Source organism: Gossypium arboreum, chromosome 11 (genome assembly GCF_025698485.1).
Source record: "Gossypium arboreum isolate Shixiya-1 chromosome 11, ASM2569848v2, whole genome shotgun sequence".
In the NCBI taxonomy this organism is placed as follows: Eukaryota; Viridiplantae; Streptophyta; class Magnoliopsida; order Malvales; family Malvaceae; genus Gossypium; species Gossypium arboreum.
This window is the reverse complement of record NC_069080.1, coordinates 114,303,603-114,309,986: the sequence shown is the minus strand read 5'-3', so window position 1 is coordinate 114,309,986 and position 6,384 is coordinate 114,303,603. Positions and strand designations below refer to the sequence as shown.

At 40.8% G+C, this 6,384-nt stretch overlaps 1 long non-coding RNA gene across 1 annotated transcript; it reads left to right on the top strand.

Annotated features, from left to right (window-relative positions):
- Positions 1-849: 849 nt before the first annotated feature.
- On the top strand, positions 850-2,002 carry LOC128283739 (uncharacterized). The gene is made up of 2 exons (XR_008274146.1): positions 850-985; positions 1,727-2,002. It is a non-coding gene; the product is annotated as an uncharacterized LOC128283739 (long non-coding RNA).
- The last annotated feature ends 4,382 nt before the right edge of the window (positions 2,003-6,384 follow it).

Here is a 6,384-nt window from a genome sequence, read left to right as displayed (position 1 = left end):
AAAAATTGTTCATCTTTTCCCTCCTTCCTTTGGCTGAAATTCCTAAGAGGAAGAAGAGATTTTGCTTCATTTTCTTTGTTTAGAAGAGATCTAGAAGGAGATTTGGCTAAACTTGCATCAAGATTAAGGTATGTATGAGGTTGTGTCATGAGATTCATGCTTGTTTTGGTTGCTAACTTGATGTGCATGTTAGCCATGGTTCAAATCCTTGTTATGCCATGAAAAATGGTATTTGGCCAAGGTTGATATTGTGTTAAAGCCATTGCATGCTAAATGTGAAGCTTGCTAATGATGCATGTAATGATGGATTGACTACTCTTGAAATTTCTTTGTAGCAATCTTGAGTAAGACATTGAGTTCTTTGTTTAACCATGACCAAAGTTCAATGGGGTATGATTGTGATGTATTCGCCATGATGCATTCATGAGCATGATTTACGCTTGTTACTTGATTGGTAAAATTTGTGTTTTAGAGGTTATGAACACCTTGAGATTCGCCATGCACCTATATGTGTATATATGTTTGCACATGATATTTTGATTATGAAGAAAGTGATAAATATGTTTGTTTAAAGAATAAATTTGTTGAAGAATGTTGTGAAATTTGCATGTACATTCGGCCTAGTACATGTATAGTGTGAAAAACCTTGAAATTATTTTTGATTTTGTGTATTTATGACCATGTGTAATTGGCCACATGAGTAATTTGAGCACTTGATGTTATGTTGAAATTCTTGAGCTTAAATATATGGATGTATGTATATGTGGCCATATAATGGCGTTTTGGTTCAAAGGTTGAATGATAAGTTATAATAAAGTGAGATGATATGAGATGCCGAATGTGATTTACTAGTAAACATTATTGATAGAAATATTGAATACTTCTACTTGTATTCATTAAGCTCAAGAGCAAAAGGGAGCTAAATCCGATAAAGGGAAGGAAAAAGTAGTCGAATAGCCATCGGAATCGTTCGACAACATCCGAGGTAAGTTTTGAGTATCGAAACTTAGATTTTGATTCGATTGAATGAAGTAATAAGCAATCGAAATTTCGCCCTTGTATATGGCCATTGAGTAGAAATGATATTTTTGTTAAGTGAATTGTGCATAAAAGTTTTGTTGTGAAAATGAAACAAAGATGTGTATGAATGTTCGAGTGATATCCGGGCTAAGCCCGAAGGCAATTGTGTGAGCTATGATATCCGGGCTAAGCCCGAAGGCAATTGTGCGAGCTATGATACCCGGGCTAAGCCCGAAGGCAATTGTGCGAGTTGTGATATCTGGGTTAAGTCCCGAAGGCATTTGTGCGGGTTACCATAACCGGGCTATGTCCCGAAGGTGTTTTGAATGAGTAGCTATATCCGGATAAACTCCAAAGGTATGTGATTTCAAATTTATAAGCTGCTGGAAAATTTTCAGTTATTGCATTTGTGAAATTCCCAACAAGGTATGTTTTGTGTGTGCTTTGCACACTATGAGTAAATGCGTACAAATATTCGCTCTAATGATAAATGAGCTATCGGCATTAACTAGGCCGTTATTTGTGTATGAATATAAGAGTTGGGATTGTGAAGTAAACATGTCTTTGAGAAATTGTGCATATGAATTATTGTTTAGCTACTTGAATGCTATGCTTTGGTTGTGTGTATATTATGGCTCGAAACTTACTAAGCATAAATTGCTTACTCCGTTTCTTTGTTTCTCTGTTTATAGATTTTGCTCATTAGCGATCGGATTCGGGATCATAGAAGTTGAAGTCAACCACACTATCAAAGCCCTTTTTGGTACTCCTTTAGTTGAGTTCGGATATGGCATGTATAGGACTACCCTCGGTTATTTTTAAGTACTTGTGATGTATATGTATGCGGCCATGCGAAAATGGTTCGTAATAGTGGAGTATGGAATTAGACCATTTGTGGTTTGTAATTATATATGGTTTCATGATGTGATTATGGATTGGAATGGGAGTGTTGGTCACATGATCAGCCATTGGAATGGCTAAATATGATCATATGTGGACCCATGTATGGCAAGACCATAGTTGGCCCATGGAGACTACAAATTAGGTAAAGCCTACCTTAAAAACAGATGCTGCCAGCTGCAGTGACGTGGATGGGGAAAATCACCAAAATTTGTAGGAATGGTGTTAAATAGTGAATAAATTATATGATCGAACCTTGACGAGTCTATTTTCATATGAAAGTAACGAAATGATCATATGATCAGTATACCGAGAGATATTAAAGTTCTCGTGAGACAGGGCCAGAACGGTTTCTGGGTCCCCTGTCGCGACTTTGAAAATTTTCCATAAATTATCCAGAATGAATTAGAAGTTATTCGTTATATGTCCAGATTCCTTTTTGAGTCCAGTTTCATTAGAAATAAACGGCATCAGTATTGAAACCCTGTACAGAGAGATATTCAAGTTTTAACACGCGAAGGTCAGTGTAGTCGACCCCTGTAACATGGGCGACTTTAACTAATAAACTGTACCAATTGGCCAGACCAAAAATTCTGGAAATAAATCCAGGGATGGATATATGAGTCTAAATTCATGGAAAATTTAGAGAATCAGTTTCCGAGTTTTGTAATTCGAGATATACTTTTTAAGGCAACAGTGATGCAATTTTTCCAGCTTTCCTGAGAATGTCAAGTTGGTCGGTGCTATAAGTGGTTTTGGCTTGTTAACCCCTCGTGTCCGACACCGGCAACGGTCTCGGGTTCGGGGTGTTACAGTCATAGTCCTTTAACAACTCTATCCACCTTCGCTGTCTAAGATTCAGCTCCTTTTGAGTCAGCAAGTACTTAAGACTCTTATGATCCGTATAAATAATGCATCTCTCCCCATACAAGTAGTGCCTCCGTATAAATAATGCATCACTGCTGCCAACTCCAAGTCATGAGTAGGATAGTTTACCTCATGAGGCTTAAGCTGTCGTTAAGCATAAGCGACCACTTTACCCTCTTGCATTAAATCTATGAATGTTGCCGGTGCATTAGTCAAACCAAAAGGCATAACCAGAAACTCGTAATGACCATATCGAGTTCTGAATGCCGTCTTATGAATATCCACTTCTTTGACTCTCAACTGATGATATCCTGACTGAAGGTCAATCTTAGAAAATACCGAGGCTCCTCTTAGTTGGTCGAACAGATCATCGATTCTTGGCAGAGGATACTTGTTCTTGATCGTTAGTTTGTTCAACTCCCGATAGTCAATGCACATCCGCATGGTCCCATCTTTCTTCTTTACGAACAACACTGGTGTGCCCCACGGGGAAACACTTGGTCTTATAAACCCTCTATCCAATAGTTCCTGAATCTGAGCTTTCAATTCTACCAACTCCTTTGGTGCCATCCTATAAGGCGCAATGGACACTGGAACTATTCCAGATAACAAGTCGATTCCGAACTCGACTTCTCTGTTTGGAGGTAATCCAAGAAGTTCCTCCGGAAATACATCTTGAAATTCTTTAATGGTCCTAACCGATTCCACAGTTATCCCCTCAGTTTCAGCTTGAGTTACAAAGGCCAAGAATGCCTCACAACCTTTTCGAATCAACTTCTCGGCCCTTAAAGCCGAGACAATATTGGAAAAATAGTTCCTTCGCTCCCCTATGACCATTATCTCCTCATCCTTGGCAGTTCTTAGTACCATTCTCTTAGCAGCACAATCTAACGTCGCCTTATGCTTAGTTAACCAGTCCATTCCCAAGATAAGATCAAAATCCCCAAATGGCAGCTCCATCAAATCTCCTTCAAAATTCTTATCTTGTATCTCTAAAGTCACCGCCCTAAAAAGTTTATCTACCTCAACCGAGTGTTCTAAAGGGCTTATCACCGATACCCCACTCACAGTCTCCTCAGGAAGCACACCCAATGCCCCAGTTACATCACAAGAAACATACGAGTGAGTGGAACCCACATCAATCAAAGCAGTGTAAGGCGTGCTATGAATGTAGAACGTACCAGTTATAACATCAGGAGTGTCACCCTCCTCACGACGCTGTGCAGCATAAACCAACACCGGCTGTCGAGCTTCAGCATGTCCAGCACCCCTGCCGGGTGCCCCACGTCCTCGTCCATTACCATTACCACCTCTACCTTGCCCACGACCTCTCTGTGGTGGTGGTCCTCCTCGCTGTGGTTGGACATCCCTTTGCTTCGCAGCTAGATCCTGAGCTGCTTTCTGAGGACATTCTCTGAACTTATGCTCCTTTGACCCACATCGAAAACATGCTCCAGTTCGTTTCCAACACTCCCCCATATGCACCCTGCCACAGTCCCTGCAAGCCTGCGGTTTAAAGGTATTCACTGGAACTGCCTGAACCAGTTCCTCCATTCTAGCTCTTTTAACATTCTTATTTGTAGCACATGGGGGTCCAGAATCCTTCCTAAATCTGGGTCGATCCTTCGCACGGTTTTGCCGTTCAGTTCTCTTTACTTCCTCGGATATCTTAGCCTTTTCAACCAACGCAACGAAACCATGCTCCCTCTGTAGAGCTATCAGTATCCTAAGCTCATCGCGGAGACCATCCTCAAATCGAACATTGCGCTCATATTCAGTCGCAACTATCTCGCGGGCATATCGACTCAACCTCAAGAATTTCGTCTCATACTCCGCGACAGTCTTATTACCCTGAGTCAGATTCAAAAATTCCTTTGGACGGGCATCCACATAACTAGCTCCAACATACCTCCCTTTAAAGGTAGTCTTGAACAATTCCCAGGTTACTCGTTCAATCGGGGTACTCTCCCTTACGGTGATCCACCATCGGTATGCCTCATCTCGTAGCAACGACACAGCCCCCTTCAGGTTTTGCTCCACAGAGCAATCTAAATCGTCCATAATCTGTTCTGTTGCTTCCAGCCAATATTCAGCCACATTTGGGGCTACTCCAGATACGCCCCTAAAAACTTCTGCTCCATTAGCCCGGAGTTGCTCCGAGATGGATCCCCTATTTACCGTCCCAGTGTTAGCTCCAGCAACTCTTTCTAAAACCCTTAACATGGCTTGGGACAAAGCATCGTCCCCCGCAGCCCGATCATATGACCCAATCTCACTTGCCTGTGGCACGAATGCCTCCTCAGCTGACCTATGCCCTGAGGATGAAGATTCAGCTTGCACCCTTCCGCGACTACGTCCGCGGCCTCGTCCACGAGTTCCTCTTGTACTCATATCGAATTATCTGATTACGAATTTTATGACATTAGTTTAATGTTTAATTGTTTATTACAAGATTTCTTATGGAAATATAGCAGTTCAAGGATTGTTTTCGCAATGTCGTAGCCTAGCTACAGTCTCATTCCTACCGTTTTGTAGCTCTACCCTATCTAAAGTATCATAGTAGGGTCTCAGCATGATATCAATATCAAATAACGTAAAAAGAGAGTATACTTACAGACTTGGTGCCGGGGATTCAGTGTGCCACTTCTTTCTCCAAACCATTTAAAACCACAAACCATGTATTTAGTCACAGAAAATAGAATTTCTTAAAATTTGAAAAAAAATACCTTTGTTTTGAAATTCTTGATTTTAGACCCGTTTAAAAACCCACAGCCGAGTTGTTGCAATCGGGCTCTGATACCACTAAATGTAACACCCCAAACCCAGCCTAGACGTTATGGCCGAATCCAATGTGCCACATTAAAGTTAAAAATCCATGTTTCATTTTAGTGTTTTTAAAAACCGACTTTTATTAAGTTAATAAAATGAATGGAAGCTGGGCACCAGGTAGGTATCCATAACAGAGGAGGTAAGCCATGAAGGCTGCTTAAGTACCAAGCTCTTCGGTTGGATCCAATCCTAGATATGCCCACAACCATTGCCACACTTGATTATAACGAGTTGAAATTTCTTTGAGTGGATATCTTTGATAAATCGAATAATCGTGACGTTTTGTTATTTTGAAAACAAGTATCGTTTTGAAAACGTGCCCTAAGTCTAGCCCATTTGAATTATTATCAACCAGTTTAAAGTTATTAAAAATAAAATAATCCCAGAAAAGAGAAGAAAAAAAGTTAAAATGGCCTTATTACAACCCAAAAATAAGTAGTAAATAAGATAAACTAAAGAAAACCAGTCACTTATTTCAAGCCCAAAAGCGATCACCGTGGCCACTCTGAATCCCCTCTGACTCCAAGTCCCCAAATCGAGGCTCACCTGCAAGGTTAGGAAGGGGTGAGTTTGGAAACTCAGTGTGCAACAAGCCCTCTCGAGCCCAAAACAATATCGGCCACCGGGCCTAAGCCCAACTTCAATCTCAACATATCTTGGGTCAAGCATTTGCATTATTCATGTCATCGGGTCAAGCCTTTTCATTATCATATCATCGGGCAAGCCTTTTATCAGAATCGGTATAGCCCATAGGCCCAAATAAATACC